At 37.8% G+C, this 13,273-nt stretch overlaps 1 pseudogene; it reads left to right on the forward strand.

Moving 5' to 3' along the window:
• The first annotated feature begins 11,791 nt into the window (after nt 1-11,791).
• On the forward strand, nt 11,792-12,247 carry LOC103262054 (annotated as a pseudogene).
• The last annotated feature ends 1,026 nt before the right edge of the window (nt 12,248-13,273 follow it).

Raw genomic sequence — 13,273 nt, forward strand, 5'->3', positions numbered from 1 at the left:
ATTCATGGAGTTTATATTTGCAGCTTTGATTCAATAAGCATTTTCTCTGAAGACAATAATGATCTTCTCATTGTTAACCCAGTTCCCTAAGTACCCAGGAACCCCTAAAATGTCATCTAACTCAAGTTACCAGAATCAGAAACCTCATATGCCTTTGCCAGGGACCACTGTTTTGACCTTGAATTAATGAAGCCAGCTCAGGCCTGTTCCTGACAGTCATCTCCAAAGCAGAGTTTTCATCCAAGTAAACGAAGCTGTGTTAGTTGGCATTAGTTCTTTCCCTACATCTGCCAGTTTCCAGTCAGAGACCCCAGCCTTCTTACTGAATCCGTAGGCATGGTGCTCCCAGTCTCTCTCGCCTCCGTTTCATCATCCTCCTGGCTACTCAAGTTTTGCCCTCACACTGGAGTCTTGGCAGGAGTTCTCTCACACAAGGGGTATGCGGTGTGTCAGCTAAAGAAAACTAAAAAGGCTTCCCAAACTTACAGCAAAAATTAAAGTACTTTTCTCCAAAAACATGATCTTTGGAACTCCTCCCACCCCCTCAAAAAAGAAAAAAGATTTAACAGCCCAAGAGGCAGCAGTGAGGAAGAGAGGAGTTCCAGATTCCCAACTGAATCAGCTGTCCTCTGATCTGCCTGACATCATTCACACTCAGCCAGCAACAAATCAGAGCAGCAGAGAGCACCTTATTCTGGCATCAGTGACAAGCAACAAACTCCCTCCCCCTCAAATTAGTTGCAACCTCCAACCCTGAGGCCTGGCAGCATTCAAGACTCTGGCAGAAATTTTACATACCAACTTGAAAACTCACACTGTGTCAGAAATACTATTAACCCAGAAGTTGTGGACTAGGCTAAACAACTGTAAGGAAGAAAGTATATTAAGGATCCCAAATTGGCAAAACAATGAGCAAAGAATATGTGGGCATTTCTGCAACATTATTCATTCTCAAACCCAGGCCTGGTGGAAAATGACGGGGCTTTAAATATTAACTCAAAGCATAGTTATTATTCAATTTTTAACCTGACCAATTTAAGTAAACCCCATAGTCCTTTAGTCCAGCACCATCTTTGAAATTCAATTTCTATTATTCTCTAAACATTTGAATAACCTTGTGGTAAGAAAGGTCATTCAAAAAGTCAAGAAAGTAAGCCGATAAACTAGTTTAATTTCATCCCATAACCTTAATGAAATCACTTATATGGCAGACTCTGCATAAAACTTTAAAGCATGCTGCAGAAGAACTCTATGATAAGCTACTTAACTTCTGTATGCTTTGGTTTCCCCACCTGTAAAATGAAAATAACAAAGGTACCTAATATATAGGTTGTGGTGAGGATTAATATATGTAAAACAGAAAAGTGCCTACTACAGAGAAAGTATTATAGAAGTGTTAGCTATTATTATAGGTCTTGCCCTCAGGGAGCTACCTCCCAATCTAAAGGAAGAGGTAAGTCTCAATAAATAGGAAAACAGGCCGGGTGTGGTGGCTCAGCCTGTAATTCCAGCACTTTGGAAGGCTTTTGAGACCACCCTGAGCAACTTGGTGAGACCTCATCTCTACAATAAATCACACACACACACACAAAACTAGCTGGGCGTGGTGGCATGCGTCTGTAGTTCCAGCTACTTGGAAGGTTGAGGCAGAAGGATCACCTAAGCCCAGCAGGTCGAGACTGCAGTGGTCATGAGCATGCCACTGCACTCCAGCCTGGGTGACAAGAGTGAGACTCCAACTCAAAAAAAAAAAAAGGAAACGTCTGGAAAAAACAGCCTGACCTGAAGAAAGTCAAGTGATCAAGTAAATTGTGGAGCTAAACAGTGGCAGCTAAGGGAGCAAAAGAGAAGCAAAAGTCTTTTGTTCTCTGCTTCAGAGCACCTGCCAACTCTGATGAGCTCCTCTCATTCATCTAGATGACAAAGTATGTCAAACTGCTTTTCTAGGGTAACATTCAAGGGATTAATTCACACCCCAACCAGTGCTTTTTCAACTGCAGTTCACAGCTCTTTAGTAAGTCATGATATCAATTTAAGAAGACAGGATCAACATTTTTTTAAAAAGTCATGATATCAATTTAAGAAGACAGGATCAACATTTTTTAAAAAAGTGGACACAATGAAATAGAACAGGAAAAAAAAATATCTGAATTCTTCACATATAGCAAGAGTAAGCACTGTTTTTTTGTGTTTGTGCATCTATTACTGAAATAATAAAAATATACAAGTGCAAACGCATGTGATAAGTTGCAATGTAAAATCTATTTGTTATTAAGGTCAAAGGCTAAAAAGTTTGAAAACCATTGTTTAGATCACCCATGCAAATCCACTCTACCTTGCTATAGGCACTCACTTTTCCTCTTCATGTATTAGCCCAATTACTCAGCCCTCACAGCTCCCTCCTATTTCAGAACCCCTTGTTCTCTACAAGTCCTAAAGATAGCTGGAACACTCTCTCAGAAATCTAGCACCTTTCAATAAGCGCAGGGCCCTACTTTGGAAAGCCTCATGACGACGATAGGGTCAGTTGCAAAAGCTCCACCCTCGGTCTATTCTCCTCTCCAGCTGAAGCACAGAGTTATGGATGAGTCCTAAGTTTCTACTTGACATTCTCCAGTTCTCTAATACCCAAGACCAGGCTACTGAATAATCAACAACAACGACGACAACGACATAACAGCAACCAACATTTGTTAAGTGCTTACTATTTACTAGTTTCTAGTCTAAGCACTTTCTTTACATATAATACCAATGTAGTCCCCATCACAGTCATACAACATATGTGCTACTATTATTTCTATTATTTCCATTATTTAGGGAAAAAAAAGACAGGTTAAGATCATACTAGTGATAAGTAGGAAAGTAACCTTTCCTCAGTATGTTTGGGCCTGGTTACTTACACATGAATTATACTAGTCAGAATTATTCCTGTCTTCAGTCAAGTTGGTAAACTAAAGCAGTCTACCTCTGGAATCAATGTTATGACCCACTGTGCTATACATTTCAGTAGAAGATTCTGAAAATAGCAAATGAATTTCTCTCTGCTCTATAATACTAAGTTGGAGAAGGAGAAAGAGCATGAAGCTCCTTATACAATACTAAAGTCCAAGAATATTTGATTTTTAGAGAATGAGAATCATATCTTATGTCCTTTATCTGACCAAAGATACTACTTTTACCTCCAGAGTTTAAAACATCTCCACACAAAGCACTTTCTTTACTAACATTAGAATCTATTTGTGCCAATATTCCGGTGGCTTTGCCACCATTAGAAAGACCTAACATTTTCCCGGGACTGTTGACAGGGTGAAAAAATTTGCAATATGGCATAAGAAATGCTTACTTTATTTATTTATACAACTATTTATTGACTGTATTACCACTCAGAACCAGGGAAGAACAATCTCTGCTATGAGTTTCTCACTTTATAAAAAAAACACATTTATAGCCGGGTTCGGTGGCTCAGCCTGTAATCCCGTGCCTTTGGGAGGCTGAGCTGAGTGGATTGCCTGAGCCCACGGGTTCGAGACCCGCCTGGGCAGCGAGACCACATCTCTACAATAAATCAAAAAATCAGCCAGGCGTGGTAGTGCATGCCTGTAATTCCAGCTACTTGGAAGGCTGAGGTGGAAGGATCGCCGGAGCCCAGCAGGTAGAGGCTGCGGTGGCCGGGAGCGGCCACTGTACTCCAGTCTGGGCGACAGAGTAAGACTCCAATTCAAAATAAATAAATAAATAAATAAATAAATAAATAAATAAAATAAACACATTTATTAAATAACGAAATAGGGTTGCCTCTGTCACGAGATTTGTCGTTTTACACTGGCAAGTAAAACTCTAAAAACCCATTCTCGTGACTTAGACTATTTAGACCCCAAAGAAACTGTCCATGTCTTTGTTCCTATGTCCTTAAAAAGGGTTGGGGGGCAATATGTCAGAGTGGAGTTTATGGGTTGTGAAACTGCAAACTTCAGAGAGAACTTTGCCCAGAATATAGAATATTCAAGTAGAACAAGGTCTTAGAAGTAAGCAAAAAGACAAGTTAACTGTCAAATCCTTCCTGTCAGATAACATGAATGTAACAGATTTCTTGCCTAAGAAAGTATTGTCTCCTAGTAGAGTCAAACATCCATTTACTTGGTTTCTTTCTGTTCCAATTCATGATTCTAAAGGTAATCATATGTGTAATTTAGCTCAGTATTTATAAAAGTAACACATGGCAATGAGGAACATTTTGCAAAATGAAAGAATTCATATTACTAATAAATGTATATCTGCAGGTCTAGATATTATATATATAAGGTAGGAAACCACTTTTTATGCTGATAAACAGTTAATACTAGAATTATAATTTATTTTTATAAAAGTATGTACTTAGACATATTTAGAAATTTATAATAATTTTAAATTCAGCTTATTTAAATAATTTTGAATATTTAAAATTAAAACAATTTTTCAAAGCATGAAAATTTTAAATTTTTTACACTTTACTTTTTGATGAAGATATATTCAAACTTGGTACTCTCAATACAACTACATCTCATTTTCAAGTCCTACAGGTCAGTGAAAATAAATATAAGTTGTGATCACAACACAGACAGGAAAATAAGAAAGTGGAGCTTTTAAGAGAAAAGAGTGAAAATCTACAAATAATGTAGTCTGTTTAAGTTTGGGGGGAAAAAAGCTAACAATGAAAGTTAACAAACTTTACTTGCACACAAAAAGCATACATGCAATTAGCACTGAAGAAAGTACTGAATAAACAGAAAATAAACCACAGTATTCAAAAAAAACAAGTAAATGTCAATACAGAATGCTGGTGTAACTTAAAAGAATAATATCATCAGCCGGGCTCGGTGGCTCAGCCTGTAATCCCACGCTTTGGGAGGCTGAGATGAGTGAATTGCCTGAGCCCGTGGGTTCGAGACCCGCCTGGGCAACTTGGTGAGACCTCATCTCTACAATAAAAATAAAAAATTAGCCGGGCGTGGTAGCGCATGCCTGTAGTTCCAGCTACTTGGAAGGCTGAGGTGGAAGGATTGCCGGAGCCCAGCAGGTCGAGGCTGCAGTGGCCAGGAGTGGCCACTGCACTCCAGTCTGGGTGACAGAGTGAGACTCCAACGCAAAAAAAAAAGAGAATAATATCATCTATCTAATATTTAGTCAAAGATCCCACCATCACCCCCATAACTTAAAAATAAAATAATCATAGAAGACAGTGAAAATGTATAGTCTTAATGTAAATAATTTTGAAAAGTGATGCTAAAATGGCTGTACATATAAGATGATTTTTTTAAAATAATAAAGCAAATGGTCACTGGTTAAGATAAAGCCTGAAATTATTAATTTAACTAGTAATAAATGAGAGGAAAAATCGTAACTAACATTTTTTAAAAAGTAAATATTACTCAGTACTGTAGATTATAACAGGGGCAAAAGTCAAGTTAAACAATGAACCTTACTATATACATTGTTGAATTACCTGAAGAATAAAACAAAAAAGGAAAAGCAAATGAGAACTTCATTAGCTTTATACATGATGCAAAAATATAGGTTTTGGCTTAAGAAAGAACCAAAGAAAAACTTCAGTTTTAGGCACTGACCTAAAAGACTGGCAAGCTTCCACCTGTAACTATGATAATACTGAAAAAGAACCAGCCACTCTGCTACAAACCACCATAAGACCAGATAAAATGTATGAGGTGACAGTTTTCAGGCACTAAGAAACAGGTAATACAAGAATGCAAACCCAGGTAGAAGAGAAACTCAAGTCAGGATGCTCCCTCAATTGCCCAGGAGCAAATTTCTTAGAGTGGCACAGAGTTCAAGCTGAAAACAGTAGTTTCAGTAGGCTGAAGACGGACAGGTGAGAGTTCAAGACAGTCAATCAGATCCTGCACATTCATCAAGAAAGACCATATGCCTATGCCACTAAAAAAGGTCTCAAGAAATTTCAAATGTTTGAAATCTCATAAATTATGCTGCCTAACCACAATTGAAAAAGAAATCAATTACAAAAAAATGCTCACAAAATGCCTCAGTATTTGAAAATGAGACTACATACTTCTAAACAATCTACTGGTCATGGTTGAAACAATAAAGAAAACAAGAAAATATTTTGGATTAAACCATAATGAAGACATATATCAAACTTTATAAAATGCAGCTAAAGAAGTGCTTAGCAGGAAATGCTTTAAATGCTTATATCAAAAAATGATCTGAAATCACTAATCTATGTCTCTGTAATAAAAACCAAAAAAGAAAAGCAAATTAAATTCAAAATATGAGAAGGAAAAAAAGCAGAAATCAGTGACAGAAAAAAAATAAAATTAACAAAACTAAAAATTGGTTTTTTGAAAATATTAAGAAAACTCTAGTAAGACAAATTAAGAAGAAAAGGAGAGAAAGCACAAATTATCAATATCAGGAATAAAAGATGGGCTATCAAGACAGAGCTGAAGACAATACAAGAATAATAAGAGAATAACATGCCAATAAATTCTACAACTTACATAAAACAGACAAAAAGCTCAAAAACTAACTTTCCAAAACTGACTTAATACAGACAATAAGCATTATGCTAAGTGATATAAGCCAGACACAGACACAAATGAACAAATATTGTATGATTTTACTCATATGAAATATTTAGGAGAGACAAATGCATAGAAACAGAAAGTAGAAGAGAGATGGAAGGGGAGAATAGTATTACTGTTTAATGGGTACTATTTGGAATGATGGAAAGTTTTAGAAATAGTCAGTGATGATAGTGGCGTGACACTGAATGTACTTAATATCATTATACTGTACATTTAAAAATGATTAAAATGGCAAATTCTGTTATATACATCTTACCAGAATTTTTAAAACAAAACATAAAAGCTAAAATTGCAAATTTCTAGAAGAAACATAGCAAATCTTCACGATCTTGAGATGGGCAAAGATTTCTTATACAAAACATGAGTATTAACCATAAAAAATCACAAAGTAAAGAACATCCAAATGACATTTTGCCCTTAGAGAAAGACACCATTCCAAAATAGTTACAATATATAATCACGTGTTGCTTCACAATAGGGATATATTCTGAGAATTGCATTGTACAAACATCATAGAGGGCGTTTACACAAACCTAGATGGCATAGTCTATGACACACATAGGCTATAGTATAGCTTATTGCTTCCAGGCTGCAAACCTGTTCAGTTTGCTACTGTACTGAACACTGTAGGCAACTGTAACCAATGGTATTTGTGCATCTAAACATAGAAAAGGTACAGTAAACATACGTATAAAAGATTAAAATGGTACACCTGTATGGGGGCACTTGTCATGAATGGAGCTTGCGGGACTGGAAGTTGATGCGTGAATCAGTGAGTGATAAGTGAATGTGAAGGTTTTAGGACATTATTGTACGCTACTGCAGACTTTATAAACAGTATATTTAGGCTACACCTAATTTATTTTTTAAAATTTTATTATTTCTTCAACAATAAATTAACCTCAGCTTTCTATAACTTGTTTTACTTTAAACTTATAAATACTTTTAAATTTTTGCCTCTTGTAACAACACTTAGCTTAAAACACATATTATACTACTAAACAAAAATATGTTTTTCCTTTTTTTTTTTTTTTTTGAGTTGGGGTCTTACTCTGTCGCCCAGGCTGAAGTGCAGTGGCATGATCATAATGATCATGTCTCAACCTCCTGGGCTCATGCACTCCTGGTACCTCAGCAACCTGAGCAGCTGAGACTACAGGTGTATACCACCACATCCTCCGCTTTTTTTTGGAGAGACAAGGTTTTGCTATGTTGCCCAGGCTAGTCTTTAACTCCTGGGCCCAAGCAATCCACTCGCCTCAGCCTCCCAAAGTGCTGGGATTACAGGCATGAGCCACCATGTCTGGCCTATTTTCTTTCTTTATATACTTCTTCTATAAGCTGTTTTTGGGGGTTTTTTTTTAGTTGGAGTCTCACTCTGTTGCCCAGGCTGGAGGGCAATGACATACTGCTGGTCACCACAGCCTTGACCTACTGGACTCAGGTGATCCTTCCACCTCAGCCTTCCAAGCAGCTGGAACTACAGGCACACGCCACCACACCTTGCTAATTTTTTTGTTTATTGTAGAGATGAGGTCTCGTCAAGTTGCCCAGGCTGGTCTCAGACCTGTGGACTCAGGCAATCCTCTCACCTCAGCCTCCCAAAGTGCTAGGAATATAGGCATGAGCCACTGCACCTAGCCAAGCTGTTTTTTATTTTTAATTTTTTTAGGACAGGTATGGTGACTCACATCTGTAATCTCAGCACTTTGGGAAGCCAAGGCAGGAGGATTGCTTGAGGTCAGGAGTACAAAACCAGTCTAAGCAACACAGCTAGAAATCTTTATTTATTTTGTACTTTTACAGTTTTTTTGGTCAAAAATAAAGGCACAGACACATATATTAGCCTAGCTCTATACACGGTTGGTATCATCAAGATATCATTAGGCAATAGGAATTTTTCAGCTCTCTTATAATTCCTATGGGACTACCATTGTATATGCAGTCTGTTGCTGACCAAAACACTGTTATGTGTTGCATGACTGTTTATATCTGACAAAAGATCTGTATCTGGAATATATAAACAATTCTCACAACTCAGTGATTTTTTTTAAGCTCATTTTTTCAAAATAAGCAGAAAGTCTAAACACACATTTCACAAAAGAAGATATATAGATGGCAAACAAGGACATGAAAAACAAACTCAACATCATTATTCATCTGAGATATGTAAGTTAAAATTACAATAAGATACCAGTGTATATTCACTAAAATGGCTCAAATCTGACCATAGCAAGTGTTGGTATGGGCACTCACTATCGATGACAGAAGTGTAAAATGGTATAACCATTTTGGAAAATTATGAGGCAATTTTTTACAAACTTAAATATAAACTTACCATTTGACAGAGGAAAGTGTTGAAATTTAAGTCTGGCTCTTTCACTTTTTAAAAGATTCAAAACATTTTGGTCAAAAGAATTTCCACATACCAGACAGTACTACAAAAGTACAAATATAAGGAAATTAAAAGCAAAAAAATGGAAAAGGTAGCTTTGCATGATGTTTCTACTGCATAACAAATTTACTACAAACTTGGCCACTTAAAACAACACATATTTATTATTTCACAGTTTCTGAGTCTCCTAAACCAGCACAGCTTAGCTGGGTCCTCTGCTCAGGGGTCTTACAAGGCTGCAATCAAGGTGTCACCTAGGCAGTGTTCTCATATGGAGACTTGATTCAGGAAGAATTCACTTCTAAGATCATTCGTGTAGTTGGTAGAATTCCCTTCTTTATAGATGTAGGACTGAGTGTTCTACCTCTTGCTAGCCATGGGTTAGAAGTCATCCTCAGCTCTGAGAAGCTACCAGAAGTTCCTTGCCACATGGGCTTTCCCAACATGGCTGCTCACTCCTATGGTGAGTATAGCTAAATAAAAATTTTATAAACGGTAATACAGTCACAGGAGTGAAATTCCACTACCTTTGCCATGTTCAAGTGGCAAAGTCACAGGTACTGCCCACACTCAGTATTACATAAAAGTATGAATACCAGGAAGGGAAGACTATAGAGCTTATTATCTTAGAGCATGCCCCCACATACATACTATGAAGTAGATTTATCAACAAATAATCTCCAAACTGATTTATCTTTTCTTTTCTCTTCTTCTTTTTTTTTTTTTTTTGAGTCAGAGTCTCACTCTGTCGCCCAGACTGGAGTGCTGTGGCATATACATGACCACCCCAGGGTCAACCTATGGAGTTCAGGCGATCCTTCCACCTCAGACTTCCAAGTAGCTGGAACTACAGGTGCACGCTACCACACCCAGCTAATTTTTTGATATATTGTAGAGATGAAGTCTCACCAAGTTGCCCAGACTGGTCCCAAACCCCTGGGTTCAGACAATCCTCTTGCCTTGGCCCCCCAAAGTGCTAGGATTACAGTTTGAGCCACCACACCTGGCTCCCAAAGTGATTTCTATACATTACTTTAGAATTATCACACATTGAACTTTTAGTCTGAACATACTGCTATTTTTTTGTTTTCTTTATAATATTCCAGCATTAAAAAGATTAAAGAAGATTTAGATAAATGTTATACATCCCTAGGTACTGCTTAAAGAGATGGTAAAAACTGCAACATAATTGAAATTGATTTATAATACTAAAGTACTATGTAACATCTTCAGAATTGATAATATATCAAGAATCCCCCTTTCCGGCGGTGACGACCTACCCACGAGAACATGCCTCTCGTAAAGGACCTCCTTCATCCCTCTCCAGAGGAGGAGAAGAGGAAACAAGAAGAAGCACCTGGTGCAGAGCCCCAACTCCTACTTCATGGAAGTGAAATGCCCAGGATGCTATAAAATCACCACGGTCTTCAGCTATGCACAAACAGTAGTTTTGTGTGTTGGCTGCTCCACTGTCCTCTGTCAGCCTACAGGAGGAAAAGCAAAGCTCACAGAAGGATGCTCCTTCAGGAGGAAGCAGCACTAAAAGCACCCCAATCAAGATGAATGGGAAACCATCCCAATAAACACATTTTGGATAAAAAAAAAAAAAAAAAAGAATCCCCATTACAACATACATTGTGTAAAATTCATAGTTCATTTTAAAATCTATATACTGCTTTAAGAATATTTTTGGGGGCCATTGCTTTGTTAAACTCTGGTGTGCCCACAAAGCTCTTTGAGCTATGACCACCAAGTCTCCTAGCTCTGGCCTTCTCTCTCTCTCTCTCTCTCTCTCTCTCTCTCTCTCTCTCTCTCTCTCTCTCTCTCTCTCTCACCAATTTCTACTGTTGCAGCAGAGCAAATATTAGCTAAGTAGAATTTATTTTAAAGAAAAAAAAACTAAGAAATAAAATCATTAAAGAAAGTCTGTTACATTTGGCATTATTGTCAAAAGATCACAACTTATTAGAAAATCTTGATTACAACAGTGATTTTGCTAAAATGAAGCCAAAATGTGAACACTTTGATAATTTATGAATTTGTTTTTATTGTTCATTCAAATAGATGAACACCTAAATATTAGAAGGATTAATTCAACTGTCATCTTTGATATTTTGTGAATTTTCAATCATATAAAAATGGACAATGAAACTGGCTGTAATATCTGACTGGCTCCCTCATTAATTATGAGTTTTTTTCTTTAATCTTTAAATTTTTTTATTTTATACTGAGAGCCATTATTTTAATTTTTAAGAAATTGCCTGTTATACAGTTTTGGACATCTCCTACCAAAATTCCCAATGAATTCACCTGACAGAGCCATATCAGAGACGTATACCTTATAAAGGATACCCAGACACATTGGTTTTTGGATACTACGGATACTACAGGTGAATCTGAAATGGTAATCAGAAGTTGGTTCCCAAATATAAATCTGAAGTTTGCTGAATCTCTACTTTTCTAATTTTTTTTGTTTTGTTTATGGCTAAGTTACTCCCACAGGTGACAGCAATAACTGGGACATTGATTTTATGGTCTGACCAATCCCAGGTATATACCCAAAAGTAATAAAAACATATATCCATAAACAATTTGCACATGAATGATCACAGCAGCTTTACTCATAATATCCAAACAAAAACTGGAAACAACCCAAATAGCCATCAAACAAATACTGGTATATTCACACAGGGAAATATTGAAACATGAAAGAGGGCCAGATGTAAAAGAGTAAATAAGCAGCACTACGTATGACCCTTCCTTTCCAGTCTCGGCCCCGGACCCTGTAGCCGCCGCAATGTTGATGCCCAAGAATAACCGACAGTCATCTATGAACTCCTTTTTAAGGAGGGAGTGATGGTGGCCACCAAGAACGTGCCTAACCTTCACGTCATGAAGGCCATGCAGTCTCTCAAGTCACGAGGTCCCGTGAAGGAACAGTTTGCCTGGAGACACTTCTACTGGTACCTTACCAATGCGGGTATCCAGTATCTACATGACTACCTCCACTTGCCCCCTGAGACTGTGCCAGCCACCCTGCAACGCAGCCATTCAGAGACTGGCAGACCTCAGTCCAAAGGTCTGGAGGGTGAACGACCTGCAAGACTCACAAGAGGAGAAGCTGACAGAGACATCTACAGACGGAGTGCTGTGCCCCCTGGTGTTAACAAAAAAGCCGAGGCTGAGGCTAGGTCAACAACTGAATTCGTTTAGAGGCAGATTTGGTCACGGACATGGTCAGACACCTCAGTAAAATTGGAGGGGATTATTTTGTGTGGAATAAACTTGTAACAAGGAAAAAAAAAAGAGTAGATAATGTATGATTTTCATTTATATGAAATTTTACCATAGACAAAACTAACTTATATTGTGAAGAAGCAAATCAGTGGTTGATTGGGACCAAAATGGGATTTACACAAAACTACAAGAGGAATGTTTGGGGGATAATTAATTGTGATAGTAGTCACATGGGTATATATTTGTCAAAAGCCATGAAACAAAACTTTCTGAGAACCCCAAAGAGATTGTTTCTATAAGATATAACTAATTACAGAAATGGAAACTGAGACATTAAAAAATGCTTATATGATAAATCATTTGAAAATAACTTTTTTTTTTGAGTTGGAGTCTCATTCCATCACCCAGGCTGGAGTGCAGTGGCACACTCATGGTCATCCCAGCATTGATCCACTGTGCTCCAGTGATCCTTCCGCCTCTGCCTTCCAAGTAGCTGGAACTACAGGCATGCACTACCATGCCCAGCTGATTTTTATTTATTGTAGAGACAAGGTCTCGCCAAGTTGCCCAGGCTGGTCTCAAACCCGCAGGCTAAGGAGATCCACTCGCCTCAGTCTCCCCAAGTGCTGGGATTACAGGCTGAGCCACGGAGCCTGGACTGAAAATGACACTTTAAAACAAAGAGCCCCATGAAAAAGTGGGCAAAAGACTATTTGAATAGACACTTCTCAAAAGAAGATATATGGGCAGCCAACAGACACATGAAAAAGTGCTCAGCCTTACTAATCATCAGAGAAATGCAAATCAAAACCACAGTGAGACACCACCTAGCCCCAGTAAGAATGGCCATCATTAATAAAACAAACAACAACAGATTCTGGCAAGGATGTGGAGAAAAAGGAATGCTTCTATACTGCTGGTGGAAATGCAAACTAGTGCACCCTCTTTGGAAAAAAATGTGGCAATTTCTGAAAGAATTAGACATTGACCTTCAGCAATCCCACTGGGAATATACCTGGAGGAATTCAAATCATTCTATAAA

The sequence above is a fragment of the Carlito syrichta genome, unplaced genomic scaffold (assembly GCF_000164805.1).
Source record: "Carlito syrichta isolate Samal-C Ts95f unplaced genomic scaffold, Tarsius_syrichta-2.0.1 Scaffold91582, whole genome shotgun sequence".
Lineage (NCBI taxonomy): Eukaryota > Metazoa > Chordata > Mammalia > Primates > Tarsiidae > Carlito > Carlito syrichta.